Raw genomic sequence first — 26,099 nt, forward strand, 5'->3', positions numbered from 1 at the left:
TTCTCCGGCCACACCTGCGTATTGAACAACCCGTCTAGCGCGCTTCTCCGAGGCGCACGAACGAGGTGCGGGAAAGCGCACTTAACGACCACCCAAGAGGATCCGCGCCTCCGAGGACCTCTTTCTGAAAATATGTGGCACGATTTCAAGCTTCGAAATGCAAATTCTGCACATTTTCGTGGAGAAAACGATCGCAGCGATCGTGCTCGGTAGCACGATTGGCGGCCTTTAGCGCGGCCATCAGTTTGTCACCTCTGACTGAAGTTACAACCCAGCGTCAAACGAGACAAAATAAAAAAACTTCGTAGTTCTGTCCGTTTTTTTTTTTTTTTTTTTTTTTTTACGTTTTAGGGTTTCTATGGATGTCATTCACCAGCTCGCCTGAGTTTTTTTACCTTTCGTCAAGCGACCCAACACGTGAATCGGGAAGCGAGAAAAACACTTTTCTCTTCCCGCCTCCATTTCCTTTTTTTTTTTTTTTTTTTTTTTTGTTTGCCGAGTGGAATTGCAAGAAGGTCTTTAAGTTCTTTCATGCTGTTGCGATTTGAAAGATATGTTCGTTGTCCTGAGTTTGTTTTATTCTTTCTGTGTCAAGTCAACTTTACCAACACGCTCTACAGTTAATTTGAATCGGTAGTGCCCGTTTTCATCGCTATGTGTTCCCTTGCTTTACGTTGCTTCAATTTGGTTGGTTTCGGTTTCAACGTGAACGCAGCTGTGTTGCTTCTTGATGTCATTGTAGCATTATTTTGGGATATAAATGTGTCCCTTGTAGAAAAAAAAACAAACAACGAATTAAACATAGTGTTTAATTTCGGTTCGAAACCACTTCGTTGTTTCGAGCCGAAATTGCGGGCTTTTTGCAAACACCTTTAGCGGATCTCATTACGTTCATAATTAATTTCGGACATGTTCAACGACGAAACGGCTGAACTGATGCACAGAGATTATTACCATAGTCTACTACAGCATCCGATGACACCAGTTTCCAGAAAAATAGACTAATTAATAGACTAATACGTGGATACATAATGAAGAAGCAGGTCGACAACTTTATCAATGTGCGGAATCGAAAAGAACACGTGAACTCACAAGTTATGTTTGGTTTTCGTGGGTACCGACATAGGCGGAAACTTTTCAATTTTCAGGGGGCGACGAAACGCGAGCTGCTAGGGGGACCCAACGCTTTGGGTCCCCCTAGCAGCTTGGGGCGTCGCCTTGGGGGTTTGGCTGCATTTGAATATCGTCATCATAGGGCAACTCCCGTGACTGTGACAACACAATGCGATCCCCGTCCATTACTACGTCATCAAGTTTCGCGAAGGAGACAAGTTTCTTGGTCAGTGGCGCTGCGTGCGAGCATAATTGGGTCACATAGTGCCAGAAGCTCGTGTAAAGTGAGAAACATCGCAACTGAATATTGTTGCACGACCCCCTTTAGTACAAACCGCATGTAAGCGATTTGACGAGCGACGAGACAAGCGACGGCGGCGAGGGCCCGCTATCGCCCGGTCAGTCGCGCGACGAGGCCAACCGCATGAAAGCGGCGGGAGAGAGCGAACAAGGAGACGAGCGACGTTTTCTAGAAATCCAAACACCGAGCGACGCGACGAGCTGGAGTGACAAATCTCCGTCGCTGACTCTCGTCGCTTGTGGCCGTCGCTCGTCTCGTGTCGCTCGCTAAATCGCTTACATGCGGTTCAGCCTTTGCAGGGGCCGTGCAGCGATATCGTGTTGGAACGGCTCTCACTTTACACAAGCTTAATGATATGCAGTAATATGAGCCGAGTATACTCGCACGCAACGTCACGTGAGTGGCAAAGTAAGCTGGCTCATGTGAGTGCCAGCAGAGAGGGTTTAAATTGCGCATGGCGTACGCTTTCGGGATGCCAAGTCATGTATACTGCCATGGCACGACAATAGGAGATAGTGGCAGTCCATTCCGACCAGCCTCTCAAAATATTTTTAACGCCGCCCCCGTCATACGACGCGTTTACCTCTCCGACCTGAGCTTCGCTGAGCATCCCGCCGCAGCCGCACCCTGTACCTGCATAAACGCCCAACTAACACAAGTTTTCTATTGATGATTTCAGACGGAGAAAAAATGACTACATCGGTTGCGACAACCGATACAGGTTGTTATACCGAAGGGGCACGGCACTTCGAGGTCGCATACCATTTCGATGATGGACAACACGCCGTTCCTGGACTTGGCGTAGTGGACGTTTGGCTTGAGTTTGGGAGCTGCGTCGCCACTGTCTTCGTCTCCGCCCTCTCTTCCCATGTCTAGAGAAAAAGAAGGAACGCGGCGTATGATTACAAAACCTTCTAAGAAACAGCACACACCGAAGGGGGCAGGACATAGCCCGGAGGCTATGGACAGGAGAAAGAAATACACGGGACAGATAAAGAGAATCGGGCCAGTCTAACCTGTACCAACCAGTCCAGCATGTCACTTCGTCAGAAAACAAGCCAGAACACTTCTGGGGCCTTCCTCGACGCCCCACATGTGAAGCTTCTCCAGCTCGGTTTCAGATGGCTCGAGGGAAGTGAAAAACGAATGGTTCATATGTTTTTTTGTTTGTTTGTTTTTTTCACTCTACAGAGCGCGGCGCAGTTAGCACGAGCAAGCAATAGCCGGTGTCAAAGCTACACATGCGGTGCAAAGTGCTCGTACGGGGCCAGTGGCGTAGGGATATTTTTCAGGGGGAGGGGGGGGGGGGGGGGGAGGGAGGGGGGCGTCAAAATGCATGTGTATATTACAGGGTTGGTTGGATTTCAGTGGAGGCTGAAAAGGGCCCCTCCCCTGGCTACGCCACTCTACATGGGCGTCAATTTGAGCGCAAAAGTGGGTGCTTGCCAATAGGGTGTTTTCACTGACGTAATTTCGTCCACCATTTTGTTGTTGTGAGCTGTCTGGTGTGTGCCAAACTCGAGCATTCCAAGTATTTGCATGCCCCCTCAAATGCGTTGAGCACAGAAGCTTATGCCTTACCACGCTGACATCATCTCAACCGGTTACGATGTAATCTTTCAATGTAGTAAATTTGTTTTAAAACGCAAACTAACAACAAAATGGCGGATTGACGTCATGTGCAAACAATCTATATCCTGTCCGAGCAAAGGCGAGTAAGAGCGCCGATGTTTCGTTCGCGCTAGCTGTGCCGCGCACTGTATGTCCCCGTGTCCCTAATCTACATTGTAGAGCGGGACTAAGCGGTTTCTGTTCTGCCGTGGCTGTTCTCGCAGTGCACAGTCACAGTCGAGAGTCAGCAGCGCCTTAGAGACGGTTTCACTTTCAATCCGAAGAATGCGCCACGCAAAAGGGGCCCGGTGTCGGTCGTGCGCTCCTCGTCCTGTCCTCGGGTGTCAAGAGATCAGGGAGGAACGAGTCATTCCGCGGATGGAACAAAAGGTGATCCTAGGCGAACCGACGAGGGGTCCCATTGTGCCTGTCCCTTCGAGGGCAACCGACCGTGGCTACGAAACTTCCGCGTCCCCTGGTTTGCCGACCGAGTTCGTCTCTCGCGTGACCCCTTAGCCGCCCGTGCCACGAGCTCTCCTCGCTGGTCTTTTCTGGTCAACGACCGTCGGTTCTCGTGGAAAGAGAGCGCCCTTCAGGAACGCCTGACTGAGTCTGAGCGGCGACGCCGGGCTAATTGGCGCGCTCGTCCGAGACGTGTTGGTAGCGATCGATAGGAGACACTTCAAACCCGAGGTCCCCGCCAATATACGGGGTGTTTCACATCCTAAAGCAAGTCTGCATTCATCATTCCCGCAGAACACGGATTAATTGTCTCGTGTTCTGAAGGAAAATTGACTTAGACCTTGAGTGCACAAAGTGGAGGAAATTCCCCCGCGAAAACCATGCAACACAAAGGACTGCGACGTATTGGTCTGGTCACTGCCCGAGGACCTACTTAGAGAGGTGGATATCGGTTGGGATAATTAAGTGGTTGGTGACCTTGAATAAACAACTTTTAAATTAGTATGAATAAAGGTATAGTTTAATAGGAGAAACTTGGTCAGCATCATTGAGAACTTAACTTTGAATGTGCTGTCTAGGTTTGGGTTTCCTAGCCCATAGGAAACCAAAACTCGGCGCATTCTGTACTCCGTTCATTCCCAGGCTGACAGTGCGGTGGGACCTACTCCCTCGCCGAACCAATCAGCTGCCTCCCCTTTGTCACCTGACCTCACTCTCTTATGGAAGAGGGCGTGTACCCGTGGCGAAGGACCGACGTATGACCGGCCCAACGCGTTAGTAGGCTTCTACGCACTGTCAGCTTAGGGGTGAACGGAGCATAGTGGCTGCATATGCACGCCGATCCACCGTGAAACACCCTGTATATTCGTGCCCGGGACACCGAGCGCAAAATGCGTTGTTCGGGAGAATGTTTCACGCTGCACGAGCACACGGAGTTTCGCCTCGATTCATAACCGCCGCGAAGGTAAGCGCTATACTTACTTTAAATTGCGCGAGAAGTAGGGTATGGTATGACCCAAGTTTTAGTTATGGCATACACGCGTATTCATTTCAACATTCTAGGCCATTCGGCCCACTGCTCTCTCTCTCCCCCCCCCCCCCCCCCCCCCCGTCTCTCCCTTTCTCGGAAGTTCTCAGTAAAACACCCACAAAACAATATTTTAGCAGAACTCCATAAATCCTATGTTCCTCAGAAGAGCTGTAGACAACGATAATACAATATTAATTATTACTATTCAGAAACTCAGGAACGCATATACTTTTTTTTATTGCTAGGTCCGGCATATTTGCTTTCATGGGCCCTATAGACCACTTTTTAGAAAATCTTGAATTTCTGCGTACCACTTCGAAGACATGTAATATTTCCGAGGGTTATAAATAATACGGCGAGAGCACGAGCCGAAATTCAAATTTCACTATTTCCATAAATACGTTTTATCCCTCGAAAACTTTGTGTAACCACCACAGTATATTAGCCCCTGTAAAGTTCCCGTGCACATCGACACATTGGGTCCAAAATAACCTTTACAGATGCTCATTGTGATAGAATCGAAGGTATGGGGCGCTTGTAACACACCTTTAACGTTTAGACACCACATGGGGCCTTGCAATCGAGCTGAAACGGAATGTCTCGCAATGCTGACCACGACCCAGTAAATGAGCAACGGAAGTTCCAGTATAAGGACACTTTTAACCTTTTTTTTTTATTTCGTTTTTTTTTTTTTATATCGAAATATTAAAGTCGGACTTTCTATTTAATGCATATACGCCCAATAATATATGTCTAAGACACACGCAAGTAGCTGAGACAGGTACAGAGAACTCAAAAAGAATCCTAAGGAGCGTCAGCTGTTCACTTCGACAACCTCGAAGAAGCGAAACGGAGGCAAACAAAAGTTGATCGCAACCTAATTATGGGTTCTGACTTCATTGCGACCCACAGCGTTCGCCCCCCCCCCCCCTCTCTCTCTCTCTCTCTCTCTCTCTCTCTCTGAACAAGAAAACGCAAAAAGGAAGTACAGGTGTTCGAATCAAGGAAGTTTAATTTGACCTTAGGCAGTGATGTTACATGGATTACTCGTATTATACTATTTATTCGCTACACATATACGTGCTCAATTCACCTACATTGAGCTCAAATATTAAACGTGTAAAAAAACGAGAACAAAGTTTGTAATTATACAGATGTGTCCAAAGGCACAAAGCAAGCAGTACATTAACGGTATATATATATTTTTTTTCTTTACATAGAGGCCTGCATCGCCGTTCGTCATTATAGCAGGGGTGAGTACATAAAATGCATTAATTTCAAATAAAAACGTCGAGACACGAATAAACTTGTATAAACGTTAAACACATCCTTCAATAGCCGACCTATTCCATTTTTCTATTGTTTTCGAAAAAAAAGAAAAGCGCAAAAACATCGGTACGGTAAAAGTGGGGTCGGATTCTGTTTTGGTGGTCTGCCCTCCCTGATATATAAAACGGTTCCTGGTAAAAAAAAAAAAAAAAAAATTATTTCTCGACTGATTAGAAGGCGATTGTTAAATATAAATATATCATGTAAAAATTTGAACCTAAGCATTTTGCAGCGTTCAACTAGTGATTCCCATTTTAAATTGTCCTTCACGGTGGTGACACTCGCCCCGCGTTGGTAGTTATTTAAAAGAAATCTAGCACACTGATTCTGTACTTTTTCCCGTTTATCTATTAGGTTGTTGTGGTGGGGATCCCATACAACTGCTGCAGATTCAATACAGGGGCGAAAAAACGTAAAGTACAAAGTTTCTTTAATTTTGCCTGAACCCTGGCAAAAATTGCGTCGTGTAAAATTAAGTATGCGTACAGCCTTTAGAGTTATTTCCACGTGACCTTTCCACGTTAAATCGCTATACAGAATGACCCCGAAGTATTTTACGCTTGAGTTAGCCTGAAATATTCCATTATTTTATTACGTAGGTAGAGCCAATGAAGCTTTTCCTACGAGTAAATCTCACGTGAACACATTTTTTAAGGTACGGCGTTTGTGGAGAATAACAGAGGACGAAAACCGGACGACACGTTTTTAACGAACAACGGACGACACGTTTAACGAACATCGGACGACACGTTTAACGAACATTTTTTAACGTTCAGATTCATTTTCCAATTGTTGCACCAGATCGAAATATTTTTCAAGATCAGCCTGTAAGAAATTTACATCATTCGAATAATTTATCGCTCTATATATAAAGCAGTCGTCTGCAGATAGTCTTATATTTGATTGTATTCCATTCATAAGTATCATTTATATATACCAGGAAGAGCAAAGGTCCCATACAGAACCCTGGGGAACACCAGATGTAACACGAGTAAGGCAAGTTTGTAAATTAACAATGCATGGTTTACAAGATCAAACACTTTTTGAAGTCTAAAAACAAACAGTCTACTACTTCATTCCCAGTATCCATGGCGCCCGCCAAAAACGTGAAAAACATCAACAAGCACAGTGCCATAGGATGCTCCAGAACGAAATCCATGCTGATCTCTGATAAGAAAATTATTTATATTTAAGTGAGCTATAATATTATTATAAATCAAGTGCTCCACAAATTTGCAGCACATGCACGTTAGAGAAATGGGTCGGTAATTTTTCATCCAGTTTTTGGGTCCCGATATTTGTATTGGCACCACATTTGGCGGCAAACAACTAATACAAATTTTAAAAAACAAATACGCGGTGCGTAAGTTGACAAACAAAACACATTTTGTATGTCAACATACACATTTTATTTGTACATACTGCGACCTCAATGGAGGCCATTGCAGGAGCGGAAAACAGCGGCTACAATAAATCAATATTGAACAAACAAAAACAAAACAATAGAAATAACGATTCAACAATCACAGATCGAGACAAAGTTTCCCTATATCTCAAATAAAGTCATTGCAGGGAAGCATACGTGTAGATTTATTAAAATTGTTCCACAACTCACCAGTGCGAGGAGAAAAATAATGGCTAAACAATTGATACGAGATTAAAATTGTATGATGTTAAAAGGACGAGACATCGCCACATATATCTCGTTTTCACCACTATAAAATAATTAGAAGTACATTTTAATAACATGACAAGGATGTCCCAATCATTTATAGGCAGAAACTTTGTCGTCCCATGCCATATCATGCTAGTCTACGCATCGCAGAAACGACCGTGTACTATTTGTGCCGCATTCGAGGATTGCTTCCCCAGGAAAAACCTCACAACGGCTGTAAATATTCCCGGGAATATTTTCTTTTTGTTTTTTGGCTCGCTTCCGATTTTTCTAGTTTCTCTATTTTATAGCTAATCATACTCGGCAAAAACCCAACTGAAATATCGAAGAAACCAAGTAAACACAATTTTATAAAGCCTCAGGCATTTCCAACGCTGACGGGAGTCGGCCCAAGTTTGTTATGCCCGGTCAGAAGTACTAGAAATCGACAGAATGAACTCCCGACTCAATAAATATTCAGTTGAAGCACTGATATACTGCAATTAACGTAATATCACCTTCACATACATACGGGCCTTTTTAGAACGAACAAAACATTTGTTTCTCGCTAAATAAAGACAGTCTGAACGAGCGGCATTATACTATATCTTGATATAAGACTGCGGTACAGACGCCGTTGCAGTACTGGTTTTTATAAAAACCTAACAAACAGACAAATATCTAGGGATGTCACAAGAATTTCCATTTCCGTTCGAAGTAATACAAGAGGCACCGAGCGAGTTTGGTGGATGGAATATCGTTCGACTGCAAGAAACACGCTCGATTGTTGGTGGTTTTGATACACAAGGTCAGCATCGGCAGAATCTGTTCATACATCACGTGTATACGCAGTACAGGAACTTTGGAGGGAAATAAGGCTGTCGTCCGCTGAAGTTAACGTACCCCAATATGATGTAGCGAGGCTGTAGCCGATGTTAGCACCTTTCTACGCGCTAACCGACATCTGAAAACGATAGGTCCTTATTTTCTTTAGATGACAAATAAAACACCGATTTTGGCACGAACGTCCTATGATACAAGGCACAGAAGGAAAATATCTGGAACCATAGATATTGCTGTTGGATATTTTGAGCCAAGCCAGTGCGAGTAAAAAATAATAAAAAAAAATTATGGGACAGAGGAGCCATTTCGTCGAAAGCTTGTCTGGTCCCGGCAACATGATCGAATCTCAAAACCTAGTTTGATCCAACTGCTGAACGGACATCGAAAACGGTCCATCGAACGCGGGAAGCTGACTCAAGCGCACATAACGAGTGCCCTGAATATGGAGCAAAGCGACAGAAAAAGTCACCAACCTCCCCTTTCAAGACGTAAATGAGAATAAAAAAGGACAGACTCACCCACAAACCATATTCGAAGCTTCTTAAGCGCTGGATTAATCGACATCCGTCAACACAAAGTGATCAATGGAAATAGTTTCAGAAAAAGAGAGACGAGCTCCAAAAAGCTGAAAACGAAAACGCCAACACGAGGAGTCGACACGAGCGTGGACGACAGAGCAGACGACAGAGCACCCTCGACTGCCGGCACCCAGATCGCCGCAGACGCCGCCTGGAAACCGGCCCACGAACTACATTGTGTATACAGCGGATAACCAACAGAGCGAGAAGATGCCCTTTGCAGCTCTTTTCGGCTTTTGATTGTTTTTAGTTTCGCTAGCTTTCGGCCACCCAAATTACCTCCAGCTGAAAGAAGGATGCGGCATGGTCGCTTCCTGGAATCCAACGGCATTATTGCGATCTTGCGCGTACTCTACACACAGCCTTTCTTCTCTCTCTCCCTCTCTTTCTTGAGTTCCAAGGTTCCGACTTGAAAACTTTAATGTTTCGGGACGGGGATATAAGTGGGGAACGGTTGGTTTTCCTAGTTTCCTCCTCGAAATCGAGGTAAGTGAACCTTAACGCTAGCCTCAGGTTTGTTTCGATAAGCTTTCTGACCCAGGGAGTTTGCGCACCTTACTCTCTTTACCCTCCCCCCCCCCCCCCCCCCCCCCCCCCCCACCCTTTTTTTTTTTTTCTTTTTTTTCCTTTTTGGTCCGGAAACCAATAAGTCGTTTTTCGTGCTTTAGTTTTTATCTACTTCTGCCGAGTCGTGACCGGTATTCTTTTGTGAGCGCTCAGTGCAACCTCAGTTGGCACTGAAAAATAAGACAAAACGCAAACAAGAGGAAAACTAAACTATACAGAGCAAAAACAACCACGGTTCTGCGCGCTTAAAAATGGCCAGAGGAAGTGACAGAAACTGCATCTTCTCTCCACGTATAGTTCCAGTCGGACGACCGCGCCGTTCCTTTATTGTATTTACGCGATACCCTTTTGAATCCTTCGTAACCGGAAGTGGAACGGACTACGCAGTGTGAAAATAATTCCAGAATCAGGAAAGCGTCACCTGCTCGTGGGTAAAAACGGTGAAAAATGACCGCCAAGCAAAAGCAGCTATATAAAAACTAATGCAAAACAAAAAAAAATAAAGTCTACATATAACGTTTGTCACCCGAATACTGCTCCACTTACGACACTCTCAACTTCGTGATACGGAACTTTCCGAGAAACAAGGGGGAAAATAAGCAGAAACGACGTCCGCCGGTGTATATTTACGGAAACATGCAGCTGGCACAGGTGTCGTCACGAAAATCGCACGACGTCTTGTAATACGCTATAAAAGTGCGCATTGTTACTCCGCTGACAACGTCCTCCACAAGACATATTGCTCATCAGGTGACGATCAAAACGAGTGTCCGCAAGCGCACGTCATCCTGGCTCATATATAGAAGTGCGCTCGCATGAACAAACTCGAGCAGGAAAGTATTACGAAGGGACTGCGGTACCCGTAGTTAGCTTCGTGTTTGCAGGGTCAGTCAAGAACCGACGTAAAAGGCTGGAAGGAGTGTCCGTAGAAACGAACCAAAAAATCAAACGTAAATCGGATTTTTTTTTTTTTTTTTAACGAGCCATTGGAGGGAGTTTACAGCATGGAAACCGCGCTGCACACTTCGAAAACAAAACCTTGTTTGAGATTTCTGCGCGGTACATTCCATCGTGTAAATAACGATAATGATAAAAACAACAACAGCATTAATAATGAAAAAGATGCGCGGCGAATTTTGCACGTTTTCTTTCCGTCAAATTTTTGGTTCGTGTTTTCGGGCCATCTGTTTTGGTCCGCATGGGCTTATTTAGAATTCTTGAAAGAAGCACTAAGAACAGTTCGCAAAGGTGAGCAACCCAGATACGTCCGTTTAAGAAGGGCACTGCTCAGTACTGCAGCGGTTCGCTTTGCTTCTTTTCTGCAAAGACCTTTTCATTTCAGTAGTTGGCTGACCGTCGGGTAGAGGGCGCTGGTGCACTCACCGCCATGAGTATGGATATGTGATGGTGCAGAATATCTCAGAGACCATGAAAAGTATATAATAGGTAAGGGCAACAGAAATGCAGCTGTAATGAAAAATAGAGCACTTTGGAATTACAACAGGTATGAGGTGGTGAGAGAGATTTGGAAAGGGGTCATGGTGCCTGGCTTGACTTTTGGAAACGCAGTGCTATGCATGAAATCCGAAGTGCATGCGAGACTAGAAATAAAACAGCGCGGAGTTGGTAGACTGGCTTTGGGGACACATTGCAAAACGCCAAACCAGGGAGTACAAGGAGACATGGGATGGGCATCATTTGAGAGCAGGGAAGCGGTGAGCAAGGTAGAATTTGAGGATAGGTTGAGGCAAATGGACGGGGAGCAATGGGCACGAAAGGTTTTCAGCTATTTATACATGAGGAGTGTAGACACAAAGTGGAGACAGCGCACTAGGAAATTAAGAGGAAAGTTTTTGGGCTATAGCGAAGATACGGAAGAGCAAGTCTCGGTTAAGAAGAAAGTTAAGGCCACAGAAAGAGACTGGTGGCTAGAGGGAATGCAGACAAAGACGGCTCTGGAAAGCTATAGATTAAACAAAAGAGTTATTGCCAAAGAAAGCATTTATGACAATTCTAGGGGAAGCTCATTGCTGTTTGAGGCAAGAACGGGTGTTCTGCGAACCAGAACATACAGAGTGAAGTACCAGGAAATGGATACAGTGTGCACTGCTTGTGGAGAGGAGGACGAGACGGCTGAGCACTTGATACTCTACTGTAAAGGGCTTCACCCTATGCCTACCGAAGACAACATAGATTTAATAAAGTCATTGGGTTTTAGAGACAGCGAAGGGAGAGTGGATTTCAAGACTGTAGAGATTACCAAGCAAAGATTAAGTGAATGGTGGCAGAAATCGAGAGAAAACTAGGTATTTTCTTATCCACTGATGGCAAGGGGGTTTCATAGCCTCACTTTCTTTGCACTGCGGAGCGAATATAGATTTCACATTTAAATATTCTAAGCTTAAATGGTAAAACAAAATGGCTAGGTGGCGTAAGCTACCGCCCGATCCAAAGGGCTCAGCCGTATTCATCCATCCATCCATCCATCCATGAGGTTGCTTCAATTTGGTTGGTTTCGGTTCCAACGCGCACGCGATTGTGTTGCCGTTTCATGCCCCTTTCGTTTAATTATGTGATACAAATTTCTTTCCTGTGGAACACAGCAAATGACACAATGGTGCTGAGTAACTTGGAGAACCACGAGGTAGTTTCGAGCCTAAATTGCGAGCACTTTTATGAACACCAGACGCGTGTGATTACGTCCAATCGTCAATTTCGGCCAGGCTCGGCGGTGCAACTGCTCTGGTGCACAGAGATGATTACCGTGGCCCCCGGGCGCTAGTTGCTAGAATAAATAAATAAATAAAGAGCTGGAGAAGCTCCGCGTCCAGCACGCGCTTCTTGCCTACCGTCGGGTTTTGGCTGCGCGTGCACCGAGTGGTTATGAAGGGCTCGAGTTCATGTCAGAGATTCGACTGCTCATCTTATATTGTAACATACTATAATGCACGAGTGCTTAGTGAAGAAGCAGGTCTACTATATGATTAAAAATGTGCCGAATCACGAAAAACATATTAAGTGGCAAGTTTACAGTTCGGGTTTCGTACACCAACTATTGAACTTCACAGACTGGAAGTCTCCTATAATGACGTAGATAATAAAAAAACTGTTATTCTCTCGCCTGTTTTATTTAAATAAATCAAGTTCTCGAGAAATATTTTAATAGACCAACCTAGGCCCACAAAATTTTTTTTTAAACCAAAGTACTCATGAACAAGATTTTATGATATTGTCCCGATGAAAAAACTATTTTTTATATGGAGATTTGCTTACGACGTTTTCAAGGTATGAAATAAGTGACAGGACCCTCAAATGATGCCTGACATTACTGTTCCGTAAAATTTGCCAGATGGAATTAAAGGCCGCAAAAGAAGTGATTTTTGGTAAGTTTGGCTGAAGTCGAGCACCAGGCGCCTCACAGTGAATCTGTGTAGAAAGCTCTTTACTGGTTTGAACCGATGCGCTTCCTAGATTTTGGCGTCGCCAGCTGCTAAAGGTAAATCTATATTCGCCGTCGACAACGCTGCATTCGTGCGCTTTTAATACAGACGGAGTCTCTTCAGCGTCTCATATTGTGGACCCCAGGCACTCTCAAACTGTCTGTGACAGTTTATTACGCGGGAAGTCAAAACCTTTGTGTTGAAATGAATTAATTGAACTGGTTATCTTAACAAAATAGTTTGACAATTAAAATACTGTAGACATTTTTCTAATTACGCACAGTATAGTTTCTTGGAATTCATAAATAAACCGATCAGGGGAATGTTTATATAGCAGACACGATTAAGAACATCGAAGAGCTATTCGTGTGATATTGTCAACAAACAAATTCCCTGATGTTGACGTACCATTATTTCTTCCATAAAACAACAAATTAAAATTAAACGTTTGTTACCTATCTTGTCCACGATTTCACCTATGTAATCAAAAGCCACTGTTTTCGATCTGTTATAAATACAAAACACGATGCTTTCAGGAAACATGTGGTTATTTACACTGATTATTTTGTCACCTTACTTGTGATCCCAAATGCGCGATCATTATATACTTACATTGTGCTTCCTGTTGCGAATGTTCCGCCACTATTAGTAAGCAAACCCGAGTTCTCATAAGTTGTTGACTTTTGAACCCTTCCGCTGTCTTAGAGTCATATATGTGTTCAATGTGCGTGAGCGCTCAGGCTGATTCATGTGCTCATAGCCACTTCACACATAGCCGGCACGCCGACGATAAAAATAGTCAAAACATGTTACAAAATGAACTGCGGAAGTTGTTCACATAATCATGTAATGCAATTACACAGTAAATATAGAAGTATTGGACGACGCTTTACAGAGTGAGGTAAGAAACGTGGTGAAACGCGACGAAAAACACGAATTCAACGCATCCGCCAAGACGCGGCGTAGCGCGGAGGGGAGAGCGAAGCGACCAGTTGAAGCAACCTAATGGCGGCCGCATCACGTGATTCCAAGATGGCAGCGCCCATGCCACGGAGGGTGAAAAGGTCACAAGCAGATCCTCAGTCTCCTAAAGGGGGGGGGGGGGGGGGGGGGGGGGGGGGGGGGGGGAGGGATTTGGTCGAATAAGCACCACACAAGGCCAGTGGAAATTTACTTGTTTAACCGGTGGAACGCTAACTGAACAAGCCCCAGTCGAACAATTCAGTGCAGTGGCCTTGCTATATAGGTGATGTTGGTCGGACTCACCATGGGGTGTGTGTGGGTGTTTGGGAGGGGATTTATAAACCACCGCTGGTTATGTTTGTTGCCACAGTCACTTAATGTGTCCATGGTTGACAACTGATACTATTACACATTTTCCTACGACAATTAGAATCACCAGAGTTAACGAGCTCATTACAGCGTTTTGTCTTCATCTATTACAGCACACTCGGCCCAACTCCAGAGCTCGCTAGAGCGCCCACATTACCCGCCGGACGAAAACCGAACTAAGGTATCATTCCCCTTTCTGCCAATAAATTACACGTATATACATGATTGACGCAGATATAAAACATTACCCGTAATTCCTTATGCAAAATAACCTCATCCCCTTTATTGCCTATATCGTGACTGCCGCGACAGAGGGAAACAAGCTCCATGGCAACTCAAGAGGGCGGCCCACAATCTCACGAGTGCGGCTCCTCGACAGACGTTAGTCTCGGGGTGTCGTTGTCGAACGCCGGCCGGTGTACAGAAAAGAGTGCTTTCCGCAGTAATGCACTTTCTCCAGGGTACTTTGGCCGACTCGGAACACGTAAACTGATTTTGGGTTCCGCGAAGGGCATTATTAGACTGAAAATAATTCTGAAACGTAGCGGTTCCTTTGAATCGTTGGTGAATGCTCGCGACGAATGTGAATAATCTAAAAGTGTGAATAATCTAAAAGTGCTCCTCAACCCTACAAGTAAGTTTTTTTTTTTAACATTGTTTTTAATCTGGCGACGATCGGTTAGCACATTCGAAAGCTGCGCGGTTCAAATATTTCCGGGCTAATGTTCAACTTTAAAACGTGGTCCAGTCGCCGTCCCCACCTTGCTGCTTTAGTCACCCATTTCCGGGAAGTCCAGCTTCCTGAAGTCAGCAGGCCAGTATGAGACCGTCTTCTCGGAAGGAGTCGTGCCAAAGAAAGCGGCCTTGATTAAGGGAGTGTCGACGACTCATCGTAACTTGACGCACGCTCCAACAACAACCCACACGAAGAAAAACACAAAAAAAACGGAGCTATTCCTTTGTTTTAGTTTGGCTCCAGTCCAACCTGAGTCTCAGCACGCTATCCGATCGAACTGAATCCCAGTCCGGCGAGCGAGTGCCTTACGCAATGAGCGGACGAATTATAATTACGCGCGTAGCGCGATGCACATTGTCGCGACACAATCGCCATAGGTGGCAGGGGGTTAGGCTTAGGTCACGCATCCTTGTCCTGAGATGTACACTCGGGTTACCGGGTATTGTCATTTCAACGCGCAAGACTCAAGTTATTATAAAGATTATTATTTTTTTTTTAACAGCGCAGTGCTTTGTCGGAGGAATTAAACGGAATACACCAGGCGGTGGTAAGCTTCGGGGAAAAAAAGAAAAGAGCAAGCACGTGAGAACGTTTAAGTCGATTGAATATGGATGGCCGTTCGTTCCACACCGTAAGCAGCTCTGGGATTCATACCGTGGCACCGCTTAATCGTTCCTCCTCGAATACCTCCACATAAAAAGAACGCGTGGGTTTTGGAGATCACAAATACATGATGCTAAGTGGCGTCATCATCTATCAGAAGCGGCGCCGTCTATCAGAAAACCGCTAGAATAATGTACATTTCGAAGGAGACTCAGCGTCCAAAAACGCGTAACTAAAATAAAAAAAAAAAAACTTTTTTTTTTAGGTTCTTATTCTAGCTAGGTTCTTCGATCCAGCGCGCGCCGCTGATTCGCCGATAGCTAATGAAGCCTGACGCCTGAACCAGCTGCAACTCGCCCATGCTTTGAAAACAGCATACACACGCCCCTTCTGCACGGGAATATGCTAGGTCCGTTCGTATGAGCGTAGCTTGGCAAAGGGCGAACGCTACGGCCGCCGTGAGCCAATAGGAGGGACGAAGCGAAGCACGTGACAATTCTCCACGGAATGATAGCACGCCGACGGTATGCGTGACACGTGCCTCGCCCCGGCGTTCCGATTGGCTCGTTCAGGTTGCAGCTTTTGCCGTTTCCAAGTTACGCTGGAGCGGATCATAACCACCTACCCTCTCTATGGTGCTTCTCGGCGCAAGTTCATAGCTATACACGGTATAACCGGTGCTTGGCTACTACTTACTTTCGCGATGTATTTAAGTTAGCATATCCTCACGCGCTGAAGACACTCGATACAGTAAATCATTGTTGTTGTTTTTTTTCCTCCACCGGACAGAAGAAAGTACCGATGATCCAGACGGATGCATAACACTCAGTTTCAGCATTCCTAGTAGGGCTGGGTGTCGATTTTAAAAACATTAACTCGTTTAAAGGGGCGGTGCAACGATATTCAACTTGAATATTTTTCACTTTACACGAGCTTACTGGCACTAGTGGGACTCAAGGATACTCGCACGCAACGCCACTGGCCAAGAAACTCCTTTGTTGCGCTGTAATTTCGAGGACAAAACCGAGTGTTTTCATTCAATCTCTCCTCACAAAACCTGATGACGTAGCTCGGCGGTAGCAGTACCGCCCAGTGACGATATTTGAATGCGGTTCATAGATTGGACCCGAGGATGGCGTAGTCACTCGATTTGGGCTCGTGATAATTACTAGCTCGAGAAGCATTCGGGTAGTGGCCCGTGTCCAATCGCTGCAATGACGACAAAAGCCGAGCCATAACAATGTCTGGAACTCAGCGCGTTTCCTGTGCCTTGCCAACCCCAGCGCGTGGCTATGATCAACATTGGCGGCATATAATCGGCTCCAGGTCACATATCCGCTTGTTCTGGCTGCGAGTTGAGGGTGTGAACTCTGCTCGTTTTTCTTTATTTTTTTTTTCTGCGACTTGGATTGCGTGTGGTGAAAAACGAACGGGTATTTCACAGGTCATTAACGTCAGGGATCCGTTCTAAGCGGTATTCGCGCAAAATACGAAAATCGTTACATCACCCCTTTAATCGATTTTTTAATCGGTCTCGTTAATTTCCATGCAAAATATTTATTTAAAGTCAAAATGACACCTATATTTTTGTTTTCTTTTGCTGAATACGTGCACGTTACACGGCCCAATAATTTCAATTATAAATCAACTTTGATACGTCGTTGAGAACATTTAAAAAGACACTCACACTCAAGGATTGTTACTTCAGCTGCATGAGGCAAGGAGATTTGTTGATATTCTCCGGCAAGAGCGGCCTCTTGATTGCTCCCAGTAGTCTTTGCTGCTCTGAGCGGACACTCGCACGGCGTTCAGAGCGTGACTGGGACACGTGTAACCTTCTGCACTTGTCTGGAGTTACAAAATTTGCCCTTACAGTTTACTTTAGGCTAAAATTCTACCCAAAATTTTCCCTTCATACAGGTATGCTCGACCATGTCTGCTTGGTGAAAGCATTTAATTTTTATTTTATTTTGTTTCGTCAAAATTTTACCATTAACCGGTTAAAAGAAATTAATCGCGATTAAAGCATTAATCGGTAGGTTAATCGATCCATTGCCCAGCCCTAATTCCTAGCCTAAACTTTACTCTTCCTTCAAGACCCCGAGAATCTTCAAGGCTTACGTTTGCTGCGCACAGTAAGTAAAATTAATGGATCCCCTTGTGGTGGCTCGCTCGTTTCTACGACGCCACACGCAAGTGGACTCCTGACCCGGGGAGTGTCTGCCGCGTAGCCGGGGCTCTTTGATCAGGGCTCTTTGATCAGGAGTCCGCGTGCGTGTGGCGTTGAGCAAGCCACGAGAGGATTCCTCATTTCCACGACGCCACATCCTGCTTTATATCACTTTTCACACATGCCCATATCTTGTACTCAAAAGGCTAGCTCTCCAAGTGCTCTACTAATTTAGGAGCACACGCTACTGCCATAGAACAATGGTCAATTTGCGTCCCAATTTCTTTATTCGCGCCATTGACAGAATAAGTCACGTCGGGTGAGTAAACGAAAAATACAAAACAATACGAAAAATCACACACACATACACACACACAAAAAAAAAACGAATTCCGCACCGCACAGTTTACCGGCCCAACTACCTGGAATTAATAGTTATATAATCAAAATAGCGAGCGTTATGACGGCATAACTTGCAAGTGTTTTTTCTTCTTCTGTTTAGCTTAATATACTGACAGCAAAAGCGACAACAGCATCCAGGGTCCCCAACAGATTCGTTGAAACGCAGAACTAAAACACGCCCCAAGGACGTCGCCGAGCCCGTACGCCGCCGCTCCCAAAAGTAAACAGCAGCCTCCCAATGCCGAGTTGGCACATTCCGCCGAGACGGTCGCACACGCACGAGACGCGTCGAGAGCCCGAATGCAGAAACCTCACCTGTCATTTTCAGATTATCCCGCCCATCAATCCGGCGTCGAAGAGTGCAGACGAAAAAGGCGCGCGTTCGAACGCGAGCCGAGTCCAGAACCCCAGGTCAGTTCCTCGCGAATACCAGGCCGGACGGGGCGGGGCTGGGCAGCGCAGGAAGTGGCTTGTGTTCTGCGCCGTAGGATATACGACTCCGAGATACAGCTACTTCCTTCGCTGCCGCTACCGCGCTTTCCCTGCACAAGAGCCAGCAGCCCGTCAGTCGGATGAAATAGAAAAAAAAAATAAAAAAAAAGCGCTCAAAGTCGGTTTATGCCTTTGGTCTCCTGGCATTGCGCACTTCGCGGTGTGACACCGGAGGCCACGTCATGGCTTACAAGTCATCGCGGCCTACACCTGCGCGCTCCGCGCTATATCAGACGTCCCAGACCCGTACAACCCAGCAGCGGCTCACGTAACATGACGTGGCTCAAAAAAGGCAAAGTATGATTCCCGAAATTCGATGCCCAAAATATGTCTGTGACTTTGCGGATGTTAGGTGACATTCAGCTTTTGCCGCATCTGGGACACCGCGGCAGAAGAAAATTTAATTGTGCGGATAGGGGGTCGAATGAAACAGCGTCGATTCATTTCAGCCCCTGCAGAGTAAGGCCAGACGATTTTATTCTGCTTCGCATGCAGACACTGATTAATTGTCGAAGTTTAGTTCCCAAGGAAAGGTCGAAAGAGGTCCTGCTAAAACCATGTTTGGTTTGGAATGACTGTAGTTCCAAATATCGACAGGACGGAGGGGCGGGAAAGGTGTATTAATTTTGCATGCTCAGGTATATATGCCGGAAGAGGTATACGATTTACCCCTATCTAACATAAATTGATCGAGTTTGGGGAAAGGTAAACGAAATTATTCGAATTTGTAACTAAAGGGGACAGACAACTTCTCAATCTCAAACTTCTATCATCTCGCAATGCATGCAGTGTAACCGTTTGTTTGTTTTGAGGTATACGGTGTTGGATATTTGAGAGAAGAGTAAGGGAGCGGGCCAGCTGGCGGTGGCGTTAGGCACGGGAGAAACTTATGGGGATTCGGAGAAGTGACGACAAACATATGCAGTTCATTCATGTTGTCGCGAGTTGATAGATATGTTTGTCGTCCCTAGTCCCGAGTTTGTTTTATTCTTTCTATGTGGAGTCATTTTTAGCAACACGCCCTACAGTTAATTTGGACATGCATTTTGACCCCGACGTAAATCAATGTTGGTGCGCAGTTAGCTGCCTCGTCCTCGCGTGTTCCTACGTGTTCTTCATGTTGCCCTTTGATTGGAGTGCGCCGGTCCTGTGTTTTGCTTGTCCTGTCGTTTATGTGCTACTCTTTCACCATGTCTGTCGACAACCCACCAGCCAGTCAATCCACCCATTTTACGCAATAGCGCTCCTCCGCGTAATATCCTACACCGCGGGTGCGTCCAGAGCCCAGTGGCTCGTCGAACAAGTTGAAGCCCAAGTTCGCGGAGATTCAACTTCGGCGACAAAAGTGCGGCGTCATCGTCGCGAGAGTCCAATAGGCGCCCTTGCCGGTGTGCGTCGTCAATCAACAAAGAAGCTTTTTTTTCTTTTTCGCTAGTATTTTGTTAGAGGTGTGGCAAACTCGCGTGGTTTGCGTTTAAACGTTAGGGGAGTGCGCGAATGGCATTATAAGGCTTTCAGGGCATGCATGGGTAAATTACTTCCAAAATGTAATTTAATTACAATGACTCTGCTTCAAAAGTAGTTGAACTACAACTGCAATTACTATTATGTGAAAAGTAATTAATTACAATTACAAATTACTTTTCAAAAGTAATGCAATTACTTTACGATTACTGATTTCTGAGAGCAACCTCCACGTGGGACATATAACTTTAAACAAGTTGTATAGAATGCAACGTATTCGTTCCTACCTTGCCCCAATGTTCACGTGTTGCACTTTCTTTTTATGAGTTTTGATAAATTCATGATATAACTTGACAGTATGGGGGAAGCAAGTACTACGTTCTTATATTAATAATAAATAATAATAAATTAGTTGATATGCTGGAAGACGCCACATTGCTTCAGAAAAAATTGGGTTGACAGGCGTTTGTTAGCCAGGCAAATAAAAATAAGACAATTAGTCATATAGGAATATTTTACAAGTGTTAATATAAAGTAAAATCCACACGCGCTAATACGACCACATTCACATACAAACATCAGGCCGTTGTAAATTATTTACATTGAGTTGAAATTATAATGGCTCAGAAATATATAAGTAGCGAATCGGGGCACCCGAATCATTGGTGACAATATTCCCAGGTGCGAGGTCAGTCTCCAAAGTGCTTATGCAAATAATTTCCGAAGTAAAACCAACAAACAATAAACTTGAAAATACTACAAATGTACAGATATGCGACATTACTGGAAGAGGGACGTAAAAATACTGGTAAAACGAAAGAAAAATAACTCGATAGGCAATCAAAATTCCCGACCTCGGCTGATAGCTGAAGGTCAATTTTTTATTTCTTTCAATATTTGCCACGTTTACGCTATTGTTTTCTGCTCGTACTGCCGTTGAGGTAGGCTCCAAAGAGGATTGTCTCTCGGCCCGCAGTGTAAGCAACAAAACAACTAACAGTGCGAAGCTATTTATGTTGTCCGTGTGTGTGAGTTTGTGCCTGTGTGTTTCACCGAGAGCTAGGCCGTTGTGCGAGCGCTGAGGCTTTCAGAGAGGTTCCGTCGGCGCCGGAAAGTTTTGCAAAATTAATAGTAATTGTGCCTGAAATTGTGCAATTACTTACGATAGAAAGTACTTAAATTACAATTACAATTCCTTTTAGACAAAAGTAATGAATTACAATTACAAATTACCAAGAAAAGTAGTTAAGTTACAGTAATTCAATTACAGTAATTTAATTACTACCCAAGTATGTGTCAGGGCATTGAGCATATATGCGACTTCCGGAGCCCTAAACCAAACGGGTGCAACGAACGCTAAGGATAAGTCAACAAGCTGCAAAACATTTCCCTCCCGGTACGTGCATTAGGAAAAACTTTTCCAAACAGACTGACATGAGCTCGTTGGGCAGTTTGTATATGGCGGACTTGAGAGACGGCCCCCTAATACGTTTAAGTTTGCAAGTTAGAAGGCACAGATCGGCGATGACCTCGACAACACGCTCCGGAAGTCCGACCGCGTTGGCATACATGGTGCATGAGTGTTGTTAGGCTGGAAGTCAGAGGGTCATCGCGAACATCCGAGTGGACCGATTATCGTATTTGTTCGGCGTAATTTCACAAACTTACTACGCAAGGCGCACCAAAAGCAACATCACTAAATGGACAAGTAACAAAAAAATATGAGATTGGTGAACGACGGTGTCAAACGTGCTGGCGAGAGCGTTTGGATGAAGGCTTATCCTTTTCAGTTCTTCAAAGTTCTAAAAAAAAATGAGAGAAGAAAAAGAAAATATACTTACCAGGACTTCCGTAGGTCTGATTTCAAGATTCCAAAGAGGAATCGGCTTGAAGCCTGTCATGACGGCGAAGATGTTAACCCGGCATTTCTTCGACAAACCGCGGCGTCGGCTGTACCGGACCTCTTAGGCCGCTCGGGAAGATGCAAAAAGAGGCGACGAAGACCAAGGTACGTCGAGGTGCGTAAACGCGCCGGTCTCTTGGCAGCGTTCCATGGCTGCACTTGGGAAAACAGCCCGCGCAGTAACACCGGTCGCGCGAGAGCGGGTGGGTAGGCTGTGACGTCGTCATTGAGAAATGCTCCTCGTGGGATCAAGGCCGCGTGAGTGAGTAATTGCGAACTAGCGAAACGCACCACTTAGAAGCACGGTCAGCGCGAAGGGTTATCGGCCGCCAAGACTGTTCGTTCGTCCGTCGAGCTATATAATGAAGGCACTCTCTTTGCATGCACGTCGCAATTATCCCGTCGTATACTGGTGCACTTTGCTGCTGACAACGCGGCTCTGTAGCACGTATTTCGCACGCACCATAAGGTCCGTTGTCCTCGACAGAAAAACGACCTAGACGGAGTGGAGACAATGAAAGATTGAAAGGTTACCGGTACAAGTCGAGGGTCCTGTATTGCACGCTGAAACAAAACCGGATTTTTTTTTTTTTTTTTTGCATGCATGGAAATTCACGCACTGAAATAAATTTTAAAGTTCGGAAATGCCAATTAAAACCAAGCCTTGGGTCATTGTATAAAAACTCTGTTTTTTTGTTTTTTTTTGTTTTGTTTTTTAGATTAGGATGTTGTACCCAAAACCAGGAAGATCGAAAAAAAAAAAAAAAAAAGGACGAGTAATATTTTTATATATTTGAGTTGACTAGTTTTGATGAGTTCTTTTCATTAATAAAACGTGGAACATAAATCGGTTTCCGTGTACGCATGCTGGAGTTCTGCGAAAATTGCTTTTATGAAGCTCCGTTCAGTCGGGCTTGCCCACTCGAAGATAAAATAGCCCTGAGCCAGCCACACAAACACACACACACTAAAAAAACGCCTAACACAATCTAAAAAAAAAAACCAATAAAAACACGCAGAATTGGCAGCTGTATGAAGGTTTGATCTGCATATATGACGGTTTAATCTACCGATCAAACATGCACGTGCAGGACTACGATGTGTGGAAAATCGTAAGTTTTCAAGACTTTTTTTCTATTTTATTTTTATTTGGCACACTTCGATTAATTAGGTGACGTCACTAAGATTTGACATGCAACCTTACTATACTCCGTTTCACTTTAGGTCCGAGTGCAGCGGACGCTACGAGACGGTAGGGCCAATCAAGCTGCTGCAAAAGCGCACTTTTTGCACCTGATTGGGTCCCCCGGTGATGCACTCCGTGACGTCGCACCTTTACCGCTATTTCATTGGCTCCGTCGTTTCGTAGCGTGCGCTGCGCTCGGACTTAAGGTGAAACGGAGTATAGATCCAGTAACGTTGCTGACACTGTGATGTCACGTGACACCCCGACTTGGCACCGTGAGTCGCATGACGTCAGGTCATGCGACGCGCCACGGCGATGAAAACGATATCGAAAATTTCTTCCGTTAGAAAGAAATTCTGCGTTAAACCGCACTGCACGGAAGGGAGATATCCTGTCGACTGCGCACTTCCAGGACCTGCAAACAAAAATCAAATAAAGGCTCATTAATCTGTAGCTTATTCCTCATTCGAATTTTAGGCATGGTTCCTAACTTTTACGGATCATTCACGTTTTAGGCAGCACGGCGTAATCGTTGTTTGAGGACCCATACTGGTTGCCATTCTAATTTATATAAGTTGGGAGTTCTGCGTTCTTTGAGCTTCTTCGAGTAGATTCCGAGGGCGTTTGTCGGAGTTTATTTGTTACGAGCAATTCGGAGTTTATCGGAGGCCTCGCTCACGTCGCATAAAATTCAGAGTTCTTTTGGAATATCGGAGCCATGCAAGAAGCTCTTAAAGAAAGAAAAGTATCAACTAAGCCAGATTTATTTTATATGAATTAGATATGTGACGATTTGAGCCACTTCATTAAAAAAATGTTTCCTTTCTTTTCGTTAATTTTTTTTATAAGAGGGAATATTTATTATTCAATCTATATATGCTCGATGACTTAACACAGTGGAAGAGAAATTCGCCGTAAATTTAACTGCGTCTTAAAGCGTACATTAACTAAAACCTATTAGTATTGATCTAAACCGCGCCATACTTTCTGTTAGAACAAAAGCCGCGTGATTTTTGCGAAAATTGAAAAAAATGTTTACTTGCTTGACTGCTTCGGCAGATCAAAACATAAATCACTCTGGAGTTTCGGACTATTTTTCTCCGCTTGAAAGTTTCCAGTCGAATTGTTTTCCCCCAGCTTCGTGCACACGCGGTGCCACCGTTGCCATTGCCTCTGCGGCCGGCTCCAGACAAAAACATTAACGGCCTCTGCGCAGCACGAGAAATGCAAACCAAGAAAAAAAAAATCGGACTTTCCGCGATGTAAAATTGTGGCCTTTGAACTCAAACACAGTCAGCGAGTCGCCCATCGGAAATTGCATTTGTTTGTTTTTTTTGTTTTTTTTTTTTTTGAAGTGCGTAGTATCGTCCCATAAAAGGGGTGAACGGAAGGTTCAACGAGTTCAGTCTAATACACTATCAGAGTGTTTCAACTAACTGATGCAAAAACTACCAAAAAAAAAGTTATGGAAATTACGCGTGTCGAACGAACGCAATTTGTTCAGTCTTACTGATACGAAGTCCATACCCTTTGCGGTCTGCCAAACCGGCTAATTAACAGACAGGCACGTAGCCAGGATTTTGTTTCGGGGGGGGGGGGGGGGGGGGGGGAGCCCGCCCATGACCAAATGCTGTATGAGGGGGAGGAGGAAGGAGGTTTCAGCAAAGTGGAAGATATCGGGGGGGGGGGGGGGGGCGCCCCCCCCCTGGTTACGTGCCTGTTAACAGATGCATTAGCTGATCACTTTCTAAATAACAATTTGTGCGTAAACCCTTCAATACAAAAGTTGTAGAGCGTGTTGAAAAAACACCCCATCGTGTCATTAGCCTAGTCTATTTTTTTAACTTTAAAGAAAGCAAACGATATTTAAAAAAAGTATATCCCACGTGACCAAGGGAACTAATATCGCAGTTCGCTAGGAAGTAATTACTTTGAATTATTTTTATATCGCGTTCTTCTATTAAAGTAATGAACAAAAAAACACGACTCACGATGCAGTGTATCATATAAACCGTAACTGCTGTTTTATTTTGAAAATTCTGTTGGAAGTAGGTATTCTCACATTATAATTCACCAAGTTCTATTTTTCTATGCTTACTTTTTTTTTTCAATACCATAAAGTGAAATGAACATATACTGGAAGAGAATTCTTCGCACGCATTGGTAACACGTACCATGGTAAGCACTTTGGAGCAGATTGACGCAAATGGCGCAGCCATCACATGACTGGAATGACAATTAACTGAATTCAGTACAATAACCATTCCTTAAACATGGAAGAGAAATGTGCTAAGTATATTTAGTCTCTCCTTCGCAAAGCTTGCTAAGGCAGTGGTGGGAATCTCGACGCTGACGTCGCGGGGTTCACCGGATGGTGGCGTTGGTTGAGAGCGGCTCATGGACTGGACCATGAACAGCCCACGAACACTCTATACTTGGGGCTGGGTTACAACTAGGGTTCCGTGGTTTCGGCCACACATGTACAAGTTACTCAAAAAAAGTAATTAAGTTAAGTTACTGAGTATCGACCTCAAAAATAATTTGAGTAGAGTCGAAATTACTCAAATGAAAACTAATTGAAAAAATTACTAATTACCGTAAAAAGTAGCGAATTACTTTTGACGTTACTTTATATGTTTTTTTATGGTAAAAAGAAAGTACATAGGTTTTGATCCGTTAGCGATATTGTGCTAGCCGAATATGCATCAGATTGTTGTTTCAAAGAAACAAAGTACGAAGTAAATGAGACTTTATGTACTTCAAGTAAATAGTAAGTCCACCGGGTGCAATGTACTTGAAGTAACGTCCTATAAATACAAAATATTTCAAGGTAAAGTACCAGCACTTTTAACATAATCTTTCATGATGCCCTTTCCTTCCCTA

The 26,099-nt window shown here is 44.5% G+C and overlaps 1 non-coding gene across 3 annotated transcripts in view; it reads right to left on the bottom strand.

Annotated features, from left to right (window-relative positions):
• LOC8024958 overlaps window positions 1-22,191 on the bottom strand; it is a 35,090-nt gene extending 12,899 nt beyond the window's left edge. Inside the window, exons 1-3 of one of the 3 annotated variants that reach the window (XR_005715627.3) lie at window positions 21,969-22,191; window positions 18,487-18,713; window positions 2,177-2,286 (exon numbers count right to left, since the gene is read on the bottom strand). This is a non-coding gene — a transcript (uncharacterized LOC8024958). Of the gene's footprint in view, window positions 1-2,176; window positions 2,287-8,861; window positions 8,910-18,486; window positions 18,714-21,968 lie in introns of those variants that run through there. The other 2 variants (XR_006076766.1, XR_006076765.1) reach the window with 2 other exon arrangements.
• Window positions 22,192-26,099: the final 3,908 nt, after the last annotated feature.

This window comes from Ixodes scapularis, unplaced genomic scaffold, assembly GCF_016920785.2.
Source record: "Ixodes scapularis isolate PalLabHiFi unplaced genomic scaffold, ASM1692078v2 PGA_scaffold9__187_contigs__length_104089568, whole genome shotgun sequence".
Classification (NCBI taxonomy): domain Eukaryota; kingdom Metazoa; phylum Arthropoda; class Arachnida; order Ixodida; family Ixodidae; genus Ixodes; species Ixodes scapularis.